This window comes from Eurosta solidaginis, chromosome 4 (assembly GCF_040869045.1).
Source record: "Eurosta solidaginis isolate ZX-2024a chromosome 4, ASM4086904v1, whole genome shotgun sequence".
NCBI lineage: Eukaryota > Metazoa > Arthropoda > Insecta > Diptera > Tephritidae > Eurosta > Eurosta solidaginis.
Window position 1 is genome coordinate 58,786,636 of NC_090322.1, and position 27,539 is coordinate 58,814,174.

General features: G+C 36.4%; 1 pseudogene; it reads right to left on the reverse strand.

The window, feature by feature from the left end:
• Nucleotides 1-1,841: 1,841 nt before the first annotated feature.
• Nucleotides 1,842-27,539, reverse strand: part of LOC137247935 (alpha-tocopherol transfer protein-like) — a 30,543-nt pseudogene continuing 4,845 nt past the window's right edge.

Genomic DNA, 27,539 nt, shown 5'->3' on the forward strand with positions numbered 1-27,539 from the left:
TTTAATTACGAATGGGTGAATTTGGTATTGCGAATTAGGTACGCGCGAATTAGCCATAGTTAAATAGATTGCGAATTAATGAATTAAGCATTTCCACAATAGGAATGAGCTATTTCGGTATATATACGGAATAAATATGAATTTGGTGATTACAAGTTAAGTATGCGCCAATTGGGTTTTAACGAATTAAGTCAGTGGTGAACTAGGTATGTATGACTGTTGTCTTTTCGTATTAAATATTCACGAATTAAGTAGGTATCCAATAACTATTAACAAATTACGGTTTGTGAACTAACTTCTGATGACTTACCTATTGACGAATTAAGTAAACTTGAATTATGTAATTTAGAATTAAATGCCTTCAATCAAATCCCGACGAAAAAAAAAACCATAGTATTTTAAGCCGAACTAAAGTGACCGACTGCAAAATGTAGCGCCACAAGTACTTTAAGAACATTTTTTTTTTCATTGTTCTCCAAAAATCGCCTGATTATCCCGCTATGGTTTATGCGAAAAGTATGTAGGTATTTAATGTAAAGCCTACAATAATTCTTCTATTGTAGCCATATCACCTTATATAGAAGAAAATTCGATACAAAAAATTCGATGCAAATCCTGTTTCATTGACAGCCGAGGCTCCATGTTCCTCATGGAACTAGAGGGTGGGGAGGGCGGGATGGGCTAGAAGGTTTAATGTGGTCATATTAATTATTCCCGAGATGGTCGGGCTAGTATCTTAATAGTGCTTTGTTACCGCAACGTACCAGATCTATATCCGGCAAAGGACCATCAACATCGATAACACTCCTCAAAGCCTTCGGGGAGTGCCTTTATCGTTAATGCAACAACAACAACAAGCTGGAAAGCAAATGTACAACCACATGACACAGTTTATCGATTCAAGTTTTTATTATACTCAGCTGAGCAGGACTCACAGAGTATATTAATTTTGTTCGCATAACGGTAATCCGTAACGGCATAAACTAATCGAGATAGATATAGACTTCTGTATATCAACATGATCTGGGCGAAAAAAAATTCATGTAGCCATGTCGGTCCATCCGTCCGTAAACACGATAACTTAAGTAAGTTTTGAGGTATCTTAATGAAATTTGGTATGTAAGTTCCTGGGCAATCATCTCAGATCGCTATTTAAAATGAACGAAATCGGACTGTAACCACGCCCACTTTTTCGATATCGAAAAACAGAAAAAGTGCGATAATTCATTACCAAAGACAGATAAAGCTATGCAACTTGGTATGTGGGTGGTCCTTATGACGCAAAATAGAAAATTAGTAAAATTTGGGCAATGGGCGTGGAACCGCCCACTTTTAAAAGAGGGTAATTTAAACGTTTTGCAAGCTGTAATTTGGCAGTCGTTGAAGATATCACGACCAAATTTGGTAGGAACGTTACTCCTATTACTATACGAATAAAAATTAGCAAAATCGGACAACACACCCACTTTTTTAAAAAAAAAAAGGACGTGTGGCACTCGGGGACTGCCACGGTAAAGCTATTGCATATTATCAACTTATGCAATTATAATATTTATGCAAAATTTTGTTTTCTTTGATATTAATTCAAGTTTTGTCTTTGATATTAATTCAAGTCAAAATTTTTAAGCGTGGTGACCGATAAGAAAACAAATTTTTTACTTTTATTGAATAAATGAGAAGTTAATATTGGTTAACAAATTTTTATTATTATCTTACAAGATATGTACATACATAGGTTATTCAGTAATATTTATAATGGAAATTACAGGTTTATGGTAACTGAAATAGGAAACATACGTTTGAGACTTGATATCCTCTAAATATCTTGAAAATACCGCGTCAATGGTGGTCCCATAATTTCTTGTGGATCCGTTTGGATCATTATTTATTTTCGAATTGAATTTTTCAAAAAGAAAACTTGTCAACCGCTCTAATTTTTTATCAGCGAAATTGATGTTGAATTCGCCGGCCAAGATAAGTGGAAATTTATTAGCATATGTACCAATTATTTTTGCCCCTTCTTCAGAGTACTCCAGTAAAGTGCGATGAATAAAATGCTCTACCTCGTCCAATTTTGGATTCGGAGAAATGTTAATTGCTACCATGACAATGTGTAGACCATTTCTAAGTTTGCATAAGCATGCACAAATATATCCAACAAATGAGCACCTAAAATTAACATCGCTAACGTGTGCAATATTTATTTCAATATTAGTAAAGTTATTGTTATTTTGGTAAATAGCTACACCACCCTTTGGAGCAGTATCTCGTTTGAATTGAACAATACATTTGAAATTAGGTATTTCAATCGGATTAGCACGCGTCATGCAAGTTTCGGTAAGAAGTAAGACATTTATTTGTCTCGTAACTGAATCTTGTAAATCGTATTTGTGACTATTTAGACATTGGCAATTGAAAGTAATTATTGAAATGCCATTTCTATTACTAATGAAATCTAAGACACTTTGAGCTATCGCCTGAACACTATTTAAAGACAGTCTTTTGAATTCTTGCAACAAAGATGCAGTCGATGCAGCTTGCTTTCGATTATGATAAAACTTAAATGCGGCATTATCGTTTTTTGTCGTGATATACAATTTTTCAATATTTGCCATCCTGAGAATGTGCTTTACTATACTCATATACTATTTCGCCAAAAGTTCCACCTTGCGACTTATGTATAGTTAGAGCAAGAGCTGAAGCTAATGGAAAATGTTTGCGTTTGGCTATACATTTTCTATCCGATGTTAATGAAATATTTGCTGTTCGTAATTCAATGGGTGCCATCTACAGCGCAGTAGTGAAGATAAACCAAAGACAACAACCAATATTTGCATAAATAGATCCAATTTTATGTAATCAGCCTATTGCTAACACCGAAACTTTTACGAACCTTTTCGAACCTTTGCGAGCCTTTTTTGACAAATATCCGTTGCGGTTTTTATTGATTTAGTCGCCAAGCCCGCGATAAAATCTATGCAGTAGCTTAAAATTTAAAAGTCAAATTTTAACAATAAATTGAATATCTTTACAGTATATAAGTAAATTATGTCAACATTCAACTCCAGTAATTATATGGTGCAACAAAATGCAAAAACAAGAGAAAATTTCAAAATGGGCGTGGCTCCGCCCTTTAATTTGTCTAGAATATTTTAATGCCATAAGTCGAACAAAAATTTACCAATCCTTGTAAATTTGGTAACAGCATAGCTCCTATCCCGGTAACTGCTTTCTGTGAAAATGGGCGAAATCGGTTGAAGCCACGCCCAGTGGCCCCTTGGCCGTTAACACGCTAACTTGAGCAAAAATTGATATATGTATCTCTACTAAAGTTAGTTCACGTACATATCTGAACTCACTTTATCTTGGTATTAAATATGGGCGAAATCGTACTTTGACCACGCCCATTTTTCGATATCGAAAATTTCGAAAAATTAAAAAATGCCATAATTCTATACCAAATACGAAAAAAGGATGAAACATGGCGATTGGATTGGTTTTTTGACGAAAAATATAACCTTGGAAAAAACTTTGTAAAATGGGTGTGACACCTTCCATATTATGTAGAAGAAAATGAAAAACTTCTCCAGGGCGAAATAAAAAGCCCTTGGAATCATGGCAGGAATACTGTTCGTGGTATTACATATATAAATATTATTAGTGGTACCCTACATATGATGTTCTGGGTAACCCTGGTCCACATTTTGGTCGATATCTCGAAAACGCCTTCACATATACAACTAAGGGCCACTCCCTTTTAAAACCCTCATTAATACCTTTAATTTGATACCCATTTCGTACAAACACATTATAGAGTTACCCCTGGTCCACCGTTATGGCGATATCTCGAAAAGGCGTCTACCCATAGAACTATGTCCCACTCCCTTCAAAAATATTCTTTAATACCTTCCATTTGATACCCATGTCATACAAACACATTCCATGGTTACCCTAGGTTCATTTTCCTACATGGTGATTTTCCCTTATTTTGTCTCCAAAGCTCTCAAGCTGAGTATGTAATGTTCGGTTACACCCGAACTTAGCCTTCCTCACTTCTTATCAGTTGAGTACCGAGTTGCCACATCATACATAACGAAACAAAATAAAACTTCAACATTTTAAAGAGGGCCAAAAAAAAGCTAGGGGCTAAACCGGAATTTTTGGAGTTAAACGCAAAAAAAGGGCTAGATCTGGCTCCAAAACACTGGTTTCGGTGCTGCTTGTTTAATTATCATCTCCAGCACCAACTTGAACAAATCGCGCAATAACTATTTTTTGCCTGCAACTTCCTATGCCATCGATTTTTTGCCCATCACATTTGAATTATTGAAAATATTTAATATAAAACCTCATACATTTTAATATAGACAAACATTAACACACAAAAATTTATAAATCTAACTAAATATTGTAGGTCTCATGGAGGAGTAAAATGTTTCATTATTCGTGTCGAAGACTTGAACGATTAAAACATGCATGCGAACGAAATGTGTAAGTCTTCTATGGGAAATTCGAACGTGCTAGTTACTAGCGACGATATAAAATGTATGCATCTTCGAATACATAAAAAAGGTTTTGTAGAATGATCTAATTTGAGCAGGAAGTTTCAAAAGAAATACCAGCGTTTTGAGCTTTGAACTGGATCCACCTTCCATTGTTTCGGGTCCATAAGATATGCTCTATAAGACATAAATGGCTATGAATATTTTGTATTGCTGGCTACATATTTTTACCTTTTGATGCGCAGTTCTTCGGTCCACATGTCTTTCAGTTCCGCTACCGTACCGGCTTTGCCACCATATTCGTTGGGCAACATATCACGCGGAACTTTTTCATATAAAGTCTCCAATCCCCCGCTATGGAAATGCATCTGTTAGAAGAATGAAGAAAATATAGCCCACTCAGTAAACAACAAAAATGATATACCCCCTTATCGCGAGTGTCGATTGGAGTAGAATCGACTATTTGTCGATTCCATCTTTTTATAAAAAAAAAAAAAAAAAAAAAAAAAAAAATGAAATGGTATATTAATTTCGTCACGAAACCGAAAATTGTAAGTCCTTAAAGGAAAATAGATAGACCCACCATTAAGTATACCGAAATAATCAGGTTGAAGAGCTGAGTTGATTTAGCCATGTCCGTCTGTCCGTCTGTATGTTTGTATGCAAACTAGTCCCTCAATTTTTGAGATATCTTGATAAAATTTGGTGAGCGGGTGTATTTGGGTGTCCGATTAGACATTTGTCGGAACCGACCGGATCGGACCACTATAGCATATATCCTCCATACAACCGATTTTTCAGAAAAAGAGGATTTTTGTAATATCTTACCCAATTTAATAGATTGAAACTTCAAACTTCACCATATACTTTCGTATATTGAACATATTGTTGCCTGAAAAAATTTATGAGATCGGTCGTATATATAGTATATATCCCCTACAACCGATTGTTCAGATAAGGAACTTTTCGTAATTACTGCCCTATTTTAAGAGCTAGAGGCTTCAAATTTCAACGAATGCTTACGTATATAGCATATATTGTTGTCTAAAAAAATCATAAAGATCGGTGGTATATATAGTATATATATGGTGGTATATATAGTATATATTGTCACGGATATTACCATCACTAAGCTATACCATCACTAAGGCCATGCTAAGCAGTATTTACGTCAATAATCAAATCAAGTATACACATATATAAGGCAGCCCAGAGAGATGGTCACACACAGATGCATTTACTTATACGCCTATGTGTGTGCGAGAGACTGTAAACTACAAACTCACATACATCTGAGAGACGCTGAAAAGTAGAAAATTGTAAACAAGTAGAAACTATATGAGAACTATAAACACTCGAAATAACTAGTAAGTTCTGGAAATCGAAGAGCCTAGAAGTATGCAGCGTAAACTATAAAAGCGGGGCAGGCGAGTAAGAAGTAATTCAGTTTGATTTGAGATTTCGATTAAGCGCTATCTAGCGAGCTATAGCAGAATTATTTTGAATAGTAAAGTTTCATTGAGCTATCAATCAGTGTGGTTATTAAGCAAGCTATTCGTTGCACAGTTTGAGTGTTATTGTGAAGTACTTGAATAAAAGCCATTTTGCATTATTACAAATTGGAGTTATTTATTCAACAGTTTAGTGATTCGAACTTAGCAGAGGATTGCAAATAAGAGGATTTGCAGAAAAATCGTTACAATTGGTGTCAGAAGAGGAATTGTTGAATAAATTCCAGAAGACAACAAGGATATGGCAAAGTTCAGTGAATTAAAGATCCAGCAACTGAAGAAGGAGTTGGAGAGCCGTGGATTGAATACAAGCGGCGTTAAACTCGAACTTCAGGCACGGCTACGAGAGACAATGGAAGCAGAAGGAATTGATGTGGAAGAGTATGTCTTTCACCTTGATGGCGAGGAGACAACAAAAATTGAAGAGAAAAACGAAACATCGCAGACGGTTACCAGCACAGACTTGAACATGATTTTGGCTGCAATATCTGCTCAAACATCGACAGTGGCTTCTCAACTGGAATCGCAAAAGACAGATATAACATCTCAACTGGCATCTCAACTAGAAGAACAGAAAACTTATATGTCATCACAGATGGAATCCCAAGAGACACGAATGACATCGAAGATTGAAGCACAAGAAACACGTATTTCAGAAATGTCGACACAAATTCTTCACAACTGGAATCGCAGGAAACCCGTATAACATCAAAGATGGAAGAACAAGAGGAGCGCTTATCATTGCAGGTGGCACAAATGTCTTCACAGTTAGAAGCACAGGAAGCAAGGGTAACATCAAAGCTGGAAGCGCAGGATGCAAAAATCGCTCAATTTCAGGCAGAAGTCGATGATTTGAAGGGTCGTATGGACCAGTTACAATTAAATCGTCCAGCAGTTTCAGCGAGTAATCCAAAGGTAAAAACACCATCCTTTGACGGTTCTGTTCCTTTCCAGGTCTTTAAGCTACAGTTTGAGAAGACCGCAGCAGTGAACAAATGGAATGCGGAAGATAAAGTTGCTGCACTGTTCGTGGCATTGAAAGGGCCTGCAGCGGAAATCTTACAGACGATTCCAGAGTACGAACGGAACAGTTATGAAACATTGATGGCTGCTGTAGAACGACGTTATGGAAGCGAGCATAGGAAACAGATATTTCAAATAGAATTGCAAAACCGCTACCAAAAAGCTAACGAGACTTTGCAGGAGTTTGCTTCGGACATTGAAAGATTGGCTCATCTTGCAAATGGGGATGCACCCGTGGAATACACGGAAAGAGTGAAGATTCAGAGCTTCATAAATGGCATACGGGACGTGGAAACGAAGCGAGCCACATACGCGAACCCAAAGCAAACATTTTCTGAAACGGTATCCCATGCATTGACTCAGGAAACGGCGTCATTATTGAGTAAACCAGCATACAAAGCTCATCGTGTGGAAGTAGAAAAGCCGGAGTGGGTAGATACAATTTTGGAAGCTCTGAAAGAATCTCAACGGAAGAATGCTGGAGTTATTAAATGTTTCAAGTGCGGCAACCCATGTCACATTGCACGTCATTGCGATCTTGGTCCTAATAGTTCCAACAATGTGGGTGGCCGTAAACGCAAAGCTGGCGGAAATGAGCAAGAGCGTGTCGGATGTAAAGAACGAAAACTTGCCCCGGCTATTGAATGTCCTGTGATATCTGTGTCGCAGATTGGAAGGAAATCACGCAGTCTTACCATCAGAGGGAATGTGGATGGTAAAGAGCGTGTACTGACTGTAAATACGGGGGCATCTCATTCCTTGATCCGATCTGATTTGGTCTACAGGAGAGTAAAGTCATTACCTGGAGCAAGGTTGCGTACGGTCACAGGCGAATATAATTAAGTCCAAGGCGAAGTGGTATGTGAGGTATTAATTGGAAAAGTCATGGTTCTACACAAATTCGTTGTGGCGGAGATCGTTGATGAAGTCATATTGGGAGTGGACTTCTTGGTTGACCATGACGTCAGGATCGATATGCGGAGAAAAATTATGCGCTATAAGAACCAGGACATACCACTTAACTTTAGTTTGGAAAAAGGGTTCAGCAGTAATCGGGTACTGGTGGAAAAGACTCGACAAAGACCACGAAAGTCAAAGGCAAAGGTTGATAGATCGAATGGGCCAAATAAATCAAAATCAAAAGTACCTGCGAGAGAAACACTGGCATTGACAAAACCTAAAAGACGCAGGAAAACGAAGCAACAAATTTCCGAGAAAGAATGCGAGGGTAGTTTCAAGCCGGAGCGCACTACTGTTGTAAAATGTGGGAACGATACCGATTATGCAAAGAAAATTCGTCCAGCGCAAGCTCTACGAAGTGGTTCATTGACCAAACAACAGAGTGTGAAGGAACGGCCCAGGGTAATGAGTAGTAAGATGAAACACTGGCATGACAAGAACTTTAATTCGGAAGGTTTCTTGGCGGGAGATTTGGTACTGTTAAACAACCCTCACCGGCGGAAAGGTGTTCCAGCTAAATTTCTGTGCAGTTGGGAAGGCCCGTACAAAGTTGTGAAGAAGATCAGTGATACCATCTACCGCATACAAACCACTGGGAAACCACGGGTTAGAAGAGTGGTACATTTGGAGATGCTAGCGGCAGTTAGACCGGGAGATTTGTCTGATCGGGACGATCAGACTTAGGTGGAGGGCAGTGTCACGGATATTACCATCACTAAGCTATACCATCACTAAGGCCATGCTAAGCAGTATTTACGTCAATAATCAAATCAAGTATACACATATATAAGGCAGCCCAGAGAGATGGTCACACACAGATGCATTTACTTATACGCCTATGTGTGTGCGATAGACTGTAAACTACAAACTCACATACATCTGAGAGACGCTGAAAAGTAGAAAACTGTAAACAAGTAGAAACTATATGAGAACTATAAACACTCGAAATAACTAGTAAGTTCTGGAAATCGAAGAGCCTAGAAGTATGCAGCGTAAACTATAAAAGCGGGGCAGGCGAGTAAGAAGTAATTCAGTTTGATTTGAGATTTCGATTAAGCGCTATCTAGCGAGCTATAGCAGAATTATTTTGAATAGTAAAGTTTCATTGAGCTATCAATCAGTGTGGTTATTAAGCAAGCTATTCTTTGCGCAGTTTGAGTGTTATTGTGAAGTACTTTAATAAAGGCCATTTTGCATTATTACAAATTGGAGTTATTTATTCAACAGTTTAGTGATTCGAACTTAGCAGAGGATTGCAAATAAGAGGATTTGCAGAAAATTCGTTACAATATATATAGTATATATATATATTTTCGCAATTTCTACCCCATTTTAACAGCTATAAGCTTCAAATATCACTGATTGCTTACGCATATAGGATATATTGTTGTCTGAAAAAATCATAGAGATCGGTTGTAAATATAGTATATATCTCATACAACCGATTGTTCAGATAAGAAACTTTTCGCAATTTCTACCCCATTTTAACAGCTATAAGCTTCAAATTTCACCGATTGCTTACGTATATAGTATGTATTGTTGTGTCAAAAAATCATAGAGAACGGTGATATATATAATATATATATGATGGTATATATAGTATATATATGTAGAGTAACAGTTAAACTAAACACACGACCGTTTAAAATTTAGTGGATTTATTATTTTATTCAATATTTAAACTGTTGAAGTGTAAAATAACTATGAAAAAACTTATAGTCGAACTAATTAGATTGGCTTAGATTTAGGCGGTCCGTGTCGTCTCCAATTCAAATTGCAACTGTCCATTCGTTCGTCAATGTTGTTTTATGCTGTCCTCGTTTTGTTGTCGTTCGTCAAGAAAGGGTTGTTGTGCAAGGTTGCATATTAGTGTATTTGCAGGATCGTACCTTATGGCACGTTTAGGGATATCACGTTAAGGCATGCAATCCCACATTCGGCCATCCTGACTAATCGTTCGGCTCGAACGATGGGTCCCACTTTTTCATATACTCGGCGACTGTGGTCGTTCATCCCGGACCTTCACCTTCACCAACCTTTTCTACCTCGTAGCGATCATGAGCCAGAACTTTCACAATCTTGTAAGGGCCAAGGTACTTCGGCCTTAACCGAAGGCAACTCCCAAATTGAGTGCGCTTGATGGCAACTAACTCGTTTTGTTTGTACCTCACTGCTTCTTTTCTTTTAGTATCGTAGCTACGTTTATTTTCTTTCTGCATCAACGCAATATTTTCTTTGGCCTGTTCCCGTATAGTTTCACGTTCTAAATTTAGCTCATCGAAAGCTGCATTCTGTAAAAACTCATTTAATTCCGACAACCCGGTTACCCTCATATCACACCCCGTCAATATTTTAAAAGGTGAAAACTTTGTACTACGCGTTGGAGTGTTATTAATGGCCTGCTGAACTCTTTCTATGTGCTTATACCAGCATTTTGGCTCCTCCGCGCACAACTTTAACAACATTGGCACAACTATTTGGTGCATCCGCTCGACTTGGCCATTTCCCCTCGGAACTCCCGTTGCTATTAATAAATGCTCAATACCTTCTTTTTCGCAGTATCCTTTAAAGAGGTTACCTGTGAAAGCGGCTCCATGGTCTGTTATTATACGCCTAGGATTCCCGAAATTCGCTGCCTGTTTGGAAAGACGGTCAACGACAGCTTCAGCGCCAGTATTTTTGGTTGGGTACAACCACACAAATTTGGAAAAGGCATCCACCACAACCAAAATATAATTGTAGGCCTTCTTTGTTGGCTCCATGGGCCCTACATGGTCGATATGGTAAGTGCTTAAAGGACGGGTCTCTTTATCTATGGGATTCAGCAGACCTTCTTTCCTCCCAGCCTTCGCGTCAGTAACAATGCATTCTACACAACTCCTTACGATTTTGCATATTTTTGAGTTAAGCTGTGGTATGAAAAAGTTTTTCTCAACAGCGTCTTGGGTTTTCTTTATTGAGAAATGCCCCTGCTTGTGTGCTGTTCTTATTATCTCGTCTTCCATAACCGAGGGTACTACTATAAGTTCCTTTACAAGATCCTTATACAAGAGGTTGTGCTTCATAAAGAAATCTTCGTACGTCTCTCTCTCCAAGACCTTACAAATCGCTCGAATCCATTCATCCTGCTGCTGAGCTTGTTTGAGTCTATGGATTAATGAATCCTCTAGCATCAAACAGGCTACCCTACTTAACGCGTCAACGTGACGCATTTTGGTGCCACTACGATGCTCGATCTCGTAATCGTAGTCCTGTAACATCATTGCCCAACGAGTTACCCTTAGAGGGACGTCCTTTTTCTTCATTGCCATGGTGAACGCGTTGCAATCCGTGACAATCTTGAAGTGAATTCCCATCAAATATACCCGCCATTTCTTGAGAGCTTCCACTATAGCTAGCACTTCCAGCTCATATGAGTGGTACTTCTCCTCAACCGGTTTTGTCTTTCGGCTCATATACTGGACCGGATGGAATAGCTGGTCTTCACTGTCTCTCTGTAGGAGTACTCCTCCGTACCCATACATAGACGCGTCAGTATGAACCTCAGTAAAGGCTTTTGCGTTATAAAGTTTCAAAACCGGTGCACTGATCAATGCTACCTTCAGCTGCTGAAACGCGGCCTGTTGACATTCCCCAAAAACAAATTTGGCGTCTTTACGCAAAAGGTCAGACAATGGTTTGGCGATCATTGCATACCCTTCAATAAATCGGCGGAAATAAGACGTTAAACCGAGAAACCTTTGCAATGCTTTTTTCTCATTTGGGATCGGAAAAGTCTTTACTGCTTCGGTTTTACCTTCTGATGGTCTTATCGTACCTCCCTCCACTATATACCCTAAGAAGTCTACTTTTGTTTTGAGAAATTGACATTTTTCCCACTTAATGTGCAAATTAAACTGTGCTGCCCGTTCTAAAACTGCCTTCAGCTTTATTATCCCCTGATCCACATCCTTAGAGGGAATGATAAGATCATCCATGTATGTTACTACAGTGTTATTCCCAACAAGATCCCTAAACACGGCGTGAATGTATCTGGTAAATACAGCAGGAGAATTCGAAATTCCAAAGGGAACATACAAAAATTCGAATTGTCCTTGGTGGGTAACAAACGAAGTGTATTTCCTGGATGCTGGTTCGATTGGGACGTGGAAGAAACCATTTCTCAAATCTAAGGTTGTGAATACGCGTGTACTTTGCAGCCTCTCAATCACATCATCCATGAGCGGCATGGGAAAATTGTCTTTGATTATCTTCTCATTAAGACGACGATAATCGCAGCACAATCTCTTACTACCGTCCTTTTTCGGTACAAGGACAATTGGCGATGCATACTCTGAGGTACTGGGTTGGATAATGCCTTCCCTTAGCCACTCCGCAACTTGATTGTCAACGATGCACCTGTCAGAGTATGACATTCGACGTGGTCCTTGAAAAACAGGACTATCATCAGTTAAACAAATTTTCATCACAACTGGGGATTCCTGATGCTTCATCGGCGAATAACCTTTCACAGCAGTTTCAATTTCTTTAGCTTGCGCGCTGTTTAGGTGGGATAGGTTAATATTTACTTCGTTTTTAGGTTTTATATCGATTGATAACGACAAGTCTTTAAACTCCTGCAATACGCACATCTCTAACTCTGGCTCCCTCAACCCAGGAGACTCAGTTGGTTTCAACTTACCTTTCGCCTTAAACTCGACTTTGTCTTCCGAAACAATCAAGTCAACCTGTTTCAAAACGTTGTTGCCAATGATTGCCTGATACACAAGGTCTCGCTCACGGACGACGTGAAATGTTACATCTAGTTCGACGTCATCTGCTTTTAATTTGATATTGAATCCGCCAACTGTATGAAGAACACTATTGCCTATGCCTCTTAACTGGTGTCTTTCCCTAGATAAGTCAATATCTCCTAGCATCAAGAGAACGTCGTATCTCAAGAGACACAGGTCGCACCCTGTATCCAGCAACGCCGAAAATGTGAAATTATTTATTGTCAGATCTTTAAAAATAACACATCCTATAGAGGATGAAGCACGCGCCGATTCTAAAGTGTTGACGCGAGGCGTCTCTTGCTTGACTTTAGCTTCTTTTTTCGGACACTCAGCAATGCGATGCCCAGTTTGGTTGCAGCCAAAACATGTCGACTTGCGTTCGCGTTGGCAGCCATTAGCTAAATGACCTACTTCACCACATCGATAACATCGCTTGGTATCAGTTACTTGCGACTTGCCTGTATTTTTGTTGGAATCCTCACGTTTTCCCTGCGACACACCTGAACTAACCTGACGACTTGATCGTATCTTTTCATATATTATAATCTGTGCTTTCAACTCGGCAACTGACCTAGCTTGATACAAATTTGCTTTTCCTGCCCTGGAGTCAGGAATACCTTCTACAAAATACTCTATGAGGCTTTTGTCGTCTAAATTTACGGGCCTGCCTATCTCCATAAGGCTATATAGATACTCCCGATAGTCCTCGTTTGGACGTTTCCTACGATTCCTAAGCTCACCGTGCACCTCAATAGAAGAAGCTATAACTCCAAATTCACTCTTTAGTGCTTCCTTCAGCAAACACCAACTTTTTATTCCGCGTTGGCTGCGCACGAAAATTTTAGCGGCACCCTTTAACAGCTGCTTGCCATATATAAATTTTTGCAAATCACCCCACTACACAGCCGTGGCATTATTCTCAAAATCGTCAAGCCATTCCTCAACCGAGGGATGTCCGATACCACTAAACGATGTCAGGGAACTTTCTATATCACGCAATGTGAAGGCCGGACGACTACCCACCCCTTCTTGCATTACGTTGCTCTGAAACGAATCATTACTGTTGTCAGACCCATCGTCGTCACCGATGGTCAGGCCAAAGTGCTCACAAAGACGATCCTGCAAGGTAGCTTTGCGTCCAGTCGTTGGAAGTCCGACAGCTACCAATTTCTCTTTCAACTCATTTACTGTTAATGTGAAAATTTGTTCCCTGTCCATGTCGAGCTTATTATATACTAATTTATTATAACCGAATCTAAATGTAAAATATTTTCAGAAATATGAATTTAAAATAATATTTATTAGGAGTAAAATTGCTAAATGATTTTTCCTGTACTCACATGTGTTATTTATTGAATTAGTTTTAGCTTTCTTTTAAACAATAACAAACAATATTTTATTACAGTTAGTCGTTTTTGATTTCACAGTTTATTATTATGTTTTCTTTAATATTTTGATTTTCACATTCAATAACTCATTTCAATATGTGTGTATTCTTTTCCATCTCTTTTGTTTTGATTAACACATTCGTTTTCTTCTTCTTACTTACTAGCTTTTCTTCAGATATTCTACCAATTTTAGTAAAACACTATTCTCTACTTTTCTTTTGTTTTGATTAATACATTCAATTTACCTCTTCTTCTTTTGACTTTCTTTCACTTATTTACTATTCTTACCACTGCTTAAATTATTTCTTGTATTGGCTTTTTGTTTTGATTACAACACTTTTTTTTCTACTTTACATACTCGTTTCCAATTCGTATTAACACTTTACATTACCATTTAATTTTTCTGAACAATCTTCTCTTTCAAATTTTTTATTATTATTTTTGTTGTTGTTTCTTTTTCATTTGCATTACAAACACATTCCTTTTACTTTACTTATACTTAGCCTATACCAATTTGCAATGAACACACAACTACGTCGCGTTTGCCCTTTCGTCAACTTTCGTTTTCGTCTTACACTCGTACTCCCTCTCTTCTTTTGTATTCTCGACTTCGTCGGCCACTGCCTTCTTTGTATGTAACACTCCGTCGTACTCGCTCTTACACTTCAATTAGCCAGCAACGCATCTGTCCAGCATTGCACTCCCTTTGGCATGAATTTGTTTTTTCTCGTTGACTTTGCATTTATTTCGACGCCTTCGCCAAATGCTCACAACCACTAACGCAATATTACCTTTTCGCCTATGCCTTGCTGTCCAGCAACGACACGTTTCTTCACTGCAACAACGACTTCGGACTGTCGTGTATTTTGCTCAAACTCGCCTATATTTGCTCACTCTGCTCAAACAGAAGTACTTATGACGACGCAATGCCTTCGCTGCTTCTGTCGACTGCGCTTGTCTACTTGGCGTTGGGATAGCTTCGGTTAACGGAGCTCTACTGACGCCTATTTCGACACGCTCATTTATGTGTACAGCACCCAAAAATTTCAAAAGTTCTAGAGCCTTCTGGACGCCACTTGTAAAATATTTAAACAAATGAAATTGGTATATATTCGTACGCACGTATGTATGTTTTCATGCTTTTCAGAAACTGATTTTTAACACATTTTTTGTTTAGTTTTTCGATTTGAATTGATTATAATTGTTACTTAGCGCCACGGTTTTATGATTATAATCAACAGATTTTAGTATATGTGTATATACAGCAAACAATGCTAAATAAAATTGTGTGATTTTGATCACGTTCACTTGGCAGGATTGCGATCCACGCCTGACACCACTTGTAGAGTAACAGTTAAATTAAACACACGACCGTTTAAAATTTAGTGGATTTATTATTTTATTCAATATTTAAACTGTTGAAGTGTAGAATAACTATGAAAAAACTTATAGTCGAACTAATTAGATTGGCTTATATTTAGGCGGTCCGTGTCGTCTCCAATTCAAATTGCAACTGTCCATTCGATCGTCAATGTCGTTTTATGCTGTCCTCGTTTTGTTGTCGTTCGTCAAGAAAGGGTTGTTGTGCAAGGTTGCATATTAGTGTATTTGCAGGATCGTACCTTATGGCACATTTAGGGATATCACGTTAAGGCATGCAATCCCACATATATATAGTATATATATATTTTTTTTACGATTTCGGCCCCATTTTAACAGCTAGAAGCTTCAAATTTCACCAAATGCTTACGTGTATAGCATATATTGATGTCTGAAAACATCAACCGATTGTTCAGATAAGAAACTTTGCGCAATTTCTGCCCCGTTTTAACAGCTAGAAGCTTCAAATTTCACAAAATGCTTACGTATATAGCATATATTGTTGTCTGAAAAAATCATAGAGATCGGTGGTATATATATTATATACTTCATATAAACTGTAATTTTGACCCCTTTTTTACGGCTAGAAGCTTCAAAATTCATCAAATTTCATCAAATAGTTACGTTTGCGTCATATATTTTTGAAATACGTGATTCGTAGTCATAGTTTTAACATGCAGACCACAAAAAACGTGAATCTCTGTATCCTCACACAGATTACCTACCTATTTTTTATTTTATATTTGATATATGATGGTATATATAGTATATATATATTTTTTTTACGATTTCCGCCTCATTTTAACAGCTAGAAGCTTCAAATTTCACCAAATGCTTACGTGTATAGCATATATTTATGTCTTAAAACATCATTGAGATCGGTGGTATACATAGTATATATCTCATACAACCGATTGTTCAGATAAGAAACTTTGCGCAATTTCTGCCCCGTTTTAACAGCTAGAAGCTTCAAATTTCTCAAAATGCTTACGTATATAGCATATATTGTTGTCTGAAAAAATCATAGAGATCGGTGGTATATATATTATATACTTCATATAAACTGTCATTTTGACCCCTTTTTTACGGCTAGAAGCTTCAAAATTCATCAAATTTCATCAAATAGTTACGTTTACGTCATATATTTTTGAAATACGTGATTCGTTGTCATAGTTTTAACATGCAGACCACAAAAAACGTGAAGCTTTGCATCCTCACACAGATTACCTACCTATTTTTTATTTTATATTTGATATATGATGGTATATATAGTATATATATATTTTTTTTACGATTTCGGCCTCATTTTAACAGCTAGAAGCTTCAAATTTCACCAAATGCTTACGTGTATAGCATATATTGTTGTCTGAGAAAATCATAGATACCGGTGGTATATATAGTATATATCTCATACAACCGATTGTTCAGTGAAGCAACTTTGCGCAATTTCTGCCCCTTTTTAACAGCTAGACGCTTCAAATTTCTCGAAATGCTTACGTATATAGCATATATTGTTGTCTGAAAAAATCATTGAGATCGGTGGTATATATAGTATATATCTCATACAACCGATTGTTCAGTGAAGAAACTTTGCGCAATTTCTTCCCCGTTTTAACAGCTAGAAGCTTCAAATTTCTCGAAATGCTTACGTATATAGCATATATTGTTGTCTGAAAAAAGCATTGAGATCGGTGGTATATATAGTATATATCTCATACAACCGATTGTTCAGTGAAGAAACTTTGCGCAATTTCTGCCCCTTTTTAACAGCTAACGCTTCAAATTTCACCATATGCTTACGTATATAGCATATATTGTTGTCTGAAAAAATCATTGAGATCGGTGGTATATATAGTATATATCTCATACAACCGATTGTTCAGTGAAGAAACTTTGCGCAATTTCTGCCCCTTTTTAACAGCTAGAAGCTTCAAATTTCTCGAAATGCTTACGTATATAGCATATATTGTTGTCTGAAAAAATCATTGAGATCGGTGGTATATATAGTATATATCTCATACAACCGATTGTTCAGTGAAGAAACTTTGCGCAATTTCTGCCCCTTTTTAACAGCTAGACGCTTCAAATTTCACCATATGCTTACGTATATAGCATATATTGTTGTCTGAAAAAATCATAGAGATCGGTGGTATATATATTATATACCCCATATAAACTCTAATTTTTGCCCCCTTTTTACGGCTAGAAGCTTAAAAATTCATCAAATTTCATCAAATAGTTACGTTTACGTCATATATTGTTGAAATACGTGATTCGTAGTCATAGTTTTTACACGCAGACCACAAAAAACCTGAAATTTTGCATCCTCACACAAAGTACCTACCTGTTTTTATACCTTTCATGAAAATGAAATGGTATATTAATTTCGTCACGAAACCGAAAATTGTACGTCCTTTAAGGAAAGTAGATAGACCCACCATTAAGTATACCGAAATAATCAGGTTGAAGAGCTGAGTTGATTTAGCCATGTCCGTCTGTCCGTCTGTCCGTCTGTCTGTTTGTATGCAAACTAGTCCCTCAATTTTTGAGATATCTTGATAAAATTTGGTGAGCAGGTGTATTTGGGTGTCCGATTAGACATTTGTCGGAACCGACCGGATCGGACCACTATAGCATATATCCTCCATACAACCGATTTTTCAGAAAAAGAGTATTTTTGTAATATTTTACCCAATTTAACAGATTGAAGCTTCAAACTTCACCATATACTTTCGCATATTGCACGTATTGTTGCCTGAAAAAATTGATGAGATCGGTCGAATATATAGTATATATCCCCCACAACCGATTGTTCAGATAAGGAACTTTTCGTAATTACTGCCCTATTTTAAGAGCTAGAGGCTTCAAATTTCAACGAATGCTTACGTATATAGCATATATTGTTGTCTGAAAAAATCATAAAGATCGGTGGTATATATAGTATATATATGGTGGTATATATAGTATATATATATATATTTTATTGTCTGAAAAAATCATAGAGATCGGTGGTATATATATTATATACTTCATATAAACTGTCATTTTGACCCCTTTTTTACGGCTAGAAGCTTCAAAATTCATCAAATTTCATCAAATAGTTACGTTTGCGTCATATATTTTTGAAATACGTGATTCGTAGTCATAGTTTTAACATGCAGACCACAAAAAACATGAATCTTTGTATCCTCACACAGATTACCTACCTATTTTTTATTTTATATTTGATATATGATGGTATATATAGTATATATATATTTTTTTTACGATTTCGGCCTCATTTTAACAGCTAGAAGCTTCAAATTTCACCAAATGCTTACGTGTATAGCATATATTGATGTCTTAAAACATCATTGAGATCGGTGGTATACATAGTATATATCTCATACAACCGATTGTTCAGATAAGAAACTTTGCGCAATTTCTGCCCCGTTTTAACAGCTAGAAGCTTCAAATTTCTCAAAATGCTTACGTATATAGCATATATTGTTGTCTGAAAAAATCATAGAGATCGGTGGTATATATATTATATACTTCATATAAACTGTCATTTTGACCCCTTTTTTACGGCTAGAAGCTTCAAAATTCATCAAATTTCATCAAATAGTTACGTTTACGTCATATATTTTTGAATTACGTGATTCGTGGTCATAGTTTTTACATGCAGACCACAAAAAACGTGAAGCTTTGCATCCTCACACAGATTACCTACCTATTTTTTATTTTATATTTATCTTAAAAATCGTTTAGATATGTTCAAATTTCACCAAATGCTTACGTGTATAGCATATATTGTTGTCTGAGAAAATCATAGATACCGGTGGTATATATAGTATATATCTCATACAACCGATTGTTCAGTGAAGCAACTTTGCGCAATTTCTGCCCCTTTTTAACAGCTAGACGCTTCAAATTTCTCGAAATGCTTACGTATATAGCATATATTGTTGTCTGAAAAAATCATTGAGATCGGTGGTATATATAGTATATATCTCATACAACCGATTGTTCAGTGAAGAAACTTTGCGCAATTTCTTCCCCGTTTTAACAGCTAGAAGCTTCAAATTTCTCGAAATGCTTACGTATATAGCATATATTGTTGTCTGAAAAAATCATTGAGATCGGTGGTATATATAGTATATATCTCATACAACCGATTGTTCAGTGAAGAAACTTTGCGCAATTTCTGCCCATTTTTAACAGCTAGACGCTTCAAATTTCACCATATGCTTACGTATATAGCATATATTGTTGTCTGAAAAAATCATTGAGATCGGTGGTATATATAGTATATATCTCATACAACCGATTGTTCAGTGAAGAAACTTTGCGCAATTTCTGCCCCTTTTTAACAGCTAGAAGCTTCAAATTTATCGAAATGCTTACGTATATAGCATATATTGTTGTCTGAAAAAATCATTGAGATCGGTGGTATATATAGTATATATCTCATACAACCGATTGTTCAGTGAAGAAACTTTGCGCAATTTCTGCCCCTTTTTAACAGCTAGACGCTTCAAATTTCACCATATGCTTACGTATATAGCATATATTGTTGTCTGAAAAAATCATAGAGATCGGTAGTATATATATTATATACCCCATATAAACTCTAATTTTTGCCCCCTTTTTACGGCTAGAAGCTTAAAAATTCATCAAATTTCATCAAATAGTTACGTTTACGTCATATATTGTTGAAATACGTGATTCGTAGTCATAGTTTTTACACGCAGACCACAAAAAAACTGAAATTTTGCATCCTCACACAAAGTACCTACCTGTTTTTATACCTTTCATGAAAATGAAATGGTATATTAATTTCGTCACGAAACCGAAAATTGTACGTCCTTAAAGGAAAATAGATAGACCCACCATTAAGTATACCGAAATAATCAGGTTGAAGAGCTGAGTTGATTTAGCCATGTCCGTCTGTCCGTCTGTCCGTCTGTCTGTTTGTATGCAAACTAGTCCCTCAATTTTTGAGATATCTTGATAAAATTTGGTGAGCAGGTGTATTTGGGTGTCCGATTAGACATTTGTCGGAACCGACCGGATCGGACCACTATAGCATATATCCTCCATACAACCGATTTTTCAGAAAAAGAGTATTTTTGTAATATTTTACCCAATTTAACAGATTGAAGCTTCAAACTTCACCATATACTTTCGCATATTGCACGTATTGTTGCCTGAAAAAATTGATGAGATCGGTCGAATATATAGTATATATCCCCCACAACCGATTGTTCAGATAAGGAACTTTTCGTAATTACTGCCCTATTTTAAGAGCTAGAGGCTTCAAATTTCAACGAATGCTTACGTATATAGCATATATTGTTGTCTGAAAAAATCATAAAGATCGGTGGTATATATAGTATATATATGGTGGTATATATAGTATATATATATATATTTTCGCAAATTTTAGCCCCATTTTAAAAGCTAGAAGCTTCAAATTTCACCGAATACTTTCGTATATAGCATATATTGTTGTCTGAAAAAATCATAAAGATCGGTTGTATATATAGTATATATCTCATACAACCGATTGTTCAGATAAGAAACTTTTCGCAATTTCTACCCCATTTCAACAGCTATAAGCTTCAAATTTCACCGATTGCTTACGTATATAGCATATATTGTTGTCTGCAAAAATCATAGAGATCGGTTGTATATAGAGTATATATCTCATACAACCGATTGTTCAGATAAGAAACTTTTCGCAATTTCTACCCCATTTTAACAGCTATAAGCTTCAAATTTTACCGATTGCTTACGTATATAGCATATATTGTTGTCTGAAAAAATCATAGAGATCGGTTGTATATATAGTATATATCTCATACAACCGATTGTTCAGATAAGAAACTTTACGCAATTTCTACCCCATTTTAACAGCTATAAGCTTCAAATTTCACCGATTTCTTACGTATATAGCATATATTGTTGTCTGAAAAAATCATAGAGATCGGTTGTATATATAGTATATATCTCATACAACCGATTGTTCAGATAAGAAACTTTGCGCAATTTCTGCCCCGTTTTAACAGCTGCAAGCTTCAAATTTCACAAAATGCTTACGTATATAGCATATATTGTTGTCTGAAAAAATCATAGAGATCGGTTTGTATATATAGTATATATCTCATACAACCGGTTGTTCAGATAAGAAACTTTTCGCAATTTCTACCCCATTTTAACAGCTATAAGCTTCAAATTTCACCGATTGCTTACGTATATAGTATGTATTGTTGTGTCAAAAAATCATAGAGATCGGTGATATATATAATATATATATGATGGTATATATAGTATATATATATAGTATATATATATTTTTTTTGCGATTTCGGCCTCAATTTAACAGCTATAAGCTTCAAATTTCACCAAACGCTTACGTGTATAGCATATATTGATGTCTGAAAAAATCATTGAGATCGGTGGTATACATAGTATATATCTCATACAACCGATTGTTCAGATAAGAAACTTTGCGCAATTTCTGCCCCGTTTTAACAGCTAGAAGCTTCAAATTTCACAAAATGCTTACGTATATAGCATATATTGTTGTCTGAAAAAATCATAGAGATCGGTGGTATATATATTATATACTTCATATAAACTGTCATTTTTGCCCCTTTTTTACGGCTAGAAGCTTCAAAATTCATCAAATTTCATCAAATAGTTACGTTTACGTCATAAATTTTTGAAAGACGTGATTCGTACTCATAGTTTTTACATGCAGACCACAAAAAACGTGAAGCTTTGCATCCTCACACAGATTACCTACCTATTTTTATACCTTTCATGGAAATGAAAAGGTATATTAATTTCGTCACGAAACCGAAAATTGTAAGTCCTTAAAGGAAAATAGATAGACCCACCATTAAGTATACCGAAATAATCAGGTTGAAGAGCTGAGTTGATTTAGCCATGTCCGTCTGTCCGTCTGTCCGTCTGTCTGTTTGTATGCAAACAAGTCCCTCAATTTTTGAGATATCTTGATAAAATTTAGTGAGCGGGTGTATTTGGGTGTCCGATTAGACATTTGTCGGAACCGACCGGATCGGACCACTATAGCATATATCCTCCATACAACCAATTTTTCAGAAAAAGAGGATTTTTGTAATATCTTACCCAATTTAAGCTTCAAACTTCACCATATACTTTCGTATATTGCACGTATTGTTGCCTGAAAAAATTGATGAGATCGGTCTTATATATAGTATATATCCCCCACAACCGATTGTTCAGATAAGGAACTTTTCGTAATTACTGCCCTATTTTAAGAGCTAGAGGCTTCAAATGCTTACGTATATAGCATATATTGTTGTCTGAAAAAATCATAAAGATCGGTGGTATATATAGTATATATATGGTGGTATATATAGTATATATATAGTATATATATATATATATATTTTCGCAAATTTTAGCCCCATTTTAACAGCTAGAAGCTTCAAATTTCACAGAATACTTACGTATATAGCATATATTGTTGTCTGAAAAAATCATAGAGATCGGTTGTATATATAGTATATATCTCATACAACCGATTGTTCATATAAGAAACTTTTCGCAATTTCTAGCATATATTGTTGTCTGAAAAAATCATAGAGATCGGTTGTATATATAGTCTATATCTCATACAACCGATTGTTCAGATAAGAAACTTTTCGCAATTTCTACCCCATTTTAACAGCTATAAGCTTCAAATTTCACCGGTTGCTTACGTATATACCATATATTGTTGTCTGAAAAAATCATAGAGATCGGTTGTATATATAGTATATATCGCATACAACCGATTGTTCAGATAAGAAACTTTTCGCAATTTCTACCCCATTTTAACAGCTATAAGCTTCAAATTTCACCGATTGCTTACGTATATAGTATGTATTGTTGTGTCAAAAAATCGTAGAGATCGGTGGTATATATATTATATACTTCATATAAACTGTCATTTTTGCCCCTTTTTTACGGCTAGAAGCTTCAAAATTCATCAAATTTCATCAAATAGTTACGTTTACGTCATATATTTTTGAAAGACGTGATTCGTAGTCATAGTTTTTGCATGCAGACCACAAAACACGTGAAGCTTTGCATCCTCACACAGATTACCTACCTATTTTTTATTTTATATTTATCTTAAAAATCGTTTAGATATGTTCAAATTTCACCAAATGCTTACGTGTATAGCATATATTGTTGTCTGAGAAAATCATAGATACCGGTGGTATATATAGTATATATCTCATACAACCGATTGTTCAGATAAGAAACTTTGCACAATTTCTTCCCTATTTTAACAGCTAGAAGCTTCAAATTTCACCATATGCTTACGTATATAGCATATATTGTTGTCTGAAAAAATCATAGAGATCGGTCGTATATATATTATATACCCCATATAAACTCTAACCTTTGCCCCCTTTTTACGGCTAGAAGCTTCAAAATTCATCAAATTTCATCAAATAGTTACGTTTACGTCATATATTGTTGAAATACGTGATTCGTAGTCATAGTTTTTGCATGCAGACCACAAAAAACGTGAAGCTTTGCATCCTCACACAGATTACCTACCTATTTTTTATTTTATATTTATCTTAAAAATCGTTAAGGTATGTAGATCTGTTCACTATATATTTCTTATATTATACATCCGATTATTCGGAGATTACGTACGGGATAAGATTATTGTTCAGCCCCATTCATGAAAGGTATGAAGTCTTGGGCACAGCCGAAGACAGTCCCGTTCTTATTTGTTTTCATTTAATTTTGTTATTATGCAAGTTAATCGCCAAATCTTTGAACTATTAAAACAGTTATCTTGTACGAAACAGATTTTCATATTTTTTTAATATTTCAATTCATACAAGATACTTTTTATCCATTATAAAGATAATCGGTTAACGCTCAACGATCGACTGTCGACTGTCGACTGTGATCGACACTCGCAATAGGGGGGATAGATTTAGCGTGACCATCTGATAAACATTCTTGTTTATAAATGGCCTTACAACAGCGATCATTTTGTTGATATAAGACGGGCAATTGATAATGTGCATAGCATTGTTTACTATATAGTTTGGCAGCTTAAATAGAGGTTATGTTGCGAATAGGGTGGAAGGCAGTGGACTAGGGAGTCGAATGTCATATAATGAAGGAATGGTGTTCGGAGTTTTTTCAAAGTTTAAAAAAAATATGATAAAAGCTTTAATATAAATAAAACTATTGTTATAAAAACAACAAAAACGCCTTATATATTCTATAGACAAAAATTCGTAAGGATTATCTCACTTTAAAATTTGAGTTAAAAAATCTAAAGTTTTTTTGAAACTGAGTCGAGAACTGTGCGTGTGAATGTGCGAATTTTCACCGATCAGCTGTTAGTTGCGCTACTTGGTAAATTTTACAATGGTGCATAGCGCGCAAACGTACCGGGTAAGCTTCTTGTAGGAACTTCATATGCATTCTCAATATTGTTAGGGACATGTGTGCCATGTGCGAAAGCGTAAAACCGCTTATATCACAAACCTGAACTTCACCATCCGCTATAAGATCATCTTCTAGCGATTCAACTTTGTCTTTATTTTCAAGCTCTATTTCGATTTCACTTTCTGATTTCGTATTGTCGTTTTTAGATTTTGTCTTTTGCGGCGGCTTTTCCCGATCGATATCAGAAAAGCGACAATCGGCAAGCATAAAATATGTTTTGCATTCTATGACAGTATTCAACTGTGTTTGAAGTAAAAATTTATAGAAATGGCTACGATTGAGTGTAATCGGATATCGGTCTTATCAAAATTATAATTACCTTTTTGGGGTCTGGATCGGCAAGGCGGAAAAATAGCAATTTATAACCTTCCGGTGTGATGCCTGGCAGCGGTATAAGCTCACTAGAAGAGAATTCCAAATTTAAAAAAAGTTTTAATTAGGTAAAATACTTTAATTTATATTTTGTTAGGGAATAATTTATAAGTGGAACTTGCAACAAGTCTCAAATCTTAAGCACTTCCCTGCTGTTAGCTTTGTAGCACCAGCTCGTGACAGGGGCTTCGACGCTTCCCAAGGCAACCGGTTCTATGTACCGGAGCGACTCCAGATTTTGCCCGACGAAGGGCTGTCATTTCAGTGTACACTGCTACAACAACAACACGGAGGCTTCGATGGATAGCGAATCGACCACCGAATTCAGAGGGTGACATTTACTGAATTGGAAAAAGCAGACGGATGAAGACACGATCTCACAATTGCAATGAGTTATCGCAAAGAAAGCATGTGCATACTTCTTTATGAAACAACCAAAAACGACAATCGCGCCCTTCAGTGCACACATCGATTATCACGAGTTCACTTTGGGAAATTTTTCCACCATTTTATTAATTAATCTAAGTATATATACTAAAACTATCACTTTCATAATAGGAAAAGCAAAACATTACCCTTTTACTGGAAAAATTTTGTCTAAGAAAATACCCAAGTGTGCACTGTACGGCTTAGCTAGTGAAAATTCTTAGTTGAGCCTTTAGAACCTAACAAGCGTACGGATCGATACTATAGTAACCAACTCTTGACAAGCAGCAGGAAGCCTGCGCTAGTTTAACATGAACACTGTGGTCATGCACAGACTCAATTTAACCGATAACTAGCGCCGCCATCAGTCTAAGGGAGCTTGATGTTGGAACATATGCGGTGTCTCTACAGTGCTATCCAAAACAAAAAATTAAAGCTTCTGCTGTCATTGACTTAGATTAGTAGTTAGTTGTTTTACCATCTCGAAATTTATTTTTGTTCTACTATTTGGTACACAGTCTTAAGTCATTAAAGTCTTTTTCTTAGTTTTGCATTTGCAAACTTTGTGAAATTCGATTAGCCTCTTCACACCATAAGTTTGACTCATCCTGTGCACACTCTATTAGACACCTGAAATACCGAAGCCATCAGCGGCTGACTTTTTGGTTAAACTTAAGCCATAGCATTGTTCCTGTTTTTAAGTCTTGGAGGTGTTAGCCTTTGGGCGTTAAAGTATAGAAATCCGATGTCGAGAGAGCGTAGGTAAGGGAAACTCTTGGTCTAAATTCATTTACTTACGCTGTCTTCCGTATTTCCTTAATGTCATCAGCTTCGGGATCTCTATCGATAAATATATGTGGATAACTGTTTCGCATTGAAAAATTTAGTTCTATAACTCTTTTGGTTTGCTCTACATCATAGTACATAGATTTTAAAAACGACGCAAGAGAATGCGATCTGAAAATGGAAAATATATATACATAACACATTTAAATTTAGATAAATTTTATAAATATAGCGATAATTTTTGCAGCAGAAACACTGGAGAGAAAATAGCAACGCGTCAATTTTTCCATCTCTGATAGAATCGGTATAGGGAGAAATATATATCTATATTGGAGCTCTGGTCATAAGGAAATATATGGAAATGAAAAAGGGGATGAGCTGGCTAAGCAGGGAGCATGACCCCAATCATGTACCCTAGACGTTCCAGCCAGATAAAGCGAGATCAAAGGACGGCGAGAGCTGCGCATGATCCACCAAGCAGGAGGCTGCACAGTTTCGTAAATCATGACGAGGTCTTACAACCTTGTACTAATAGAGTTTCTCTTATAATTGAAAAGAAGGGGCTGTAGGCTCATGGTCGGTATTCTGACTGGAGACAGTTTACTGGCGTCACATTTTTTTAACATAGGCCTTGTCAGTGATAGCAGATGGAAGATGTGCGGCTTGGAAGAGGAAACTATCGAGCACGTTTTGTGCTCGTACCCTGCGCTGGCAAGGCTAAGACTCTAGCTATAAAGAGTGGCATAGCTATCAGATTTAGAACCAGTAAGTAGCATAGGTCATAGAAAGCTTCTATTTGTCAAGGACGGATTTATTTAAAACACAGATCCTGGCTTCTGATAGGGTTCTATAGTTTGGTCGTTGAGCAAACTTCTGGTAGCTCTATGAACTCGGGTCAGTCTATATGAGATTCTCACG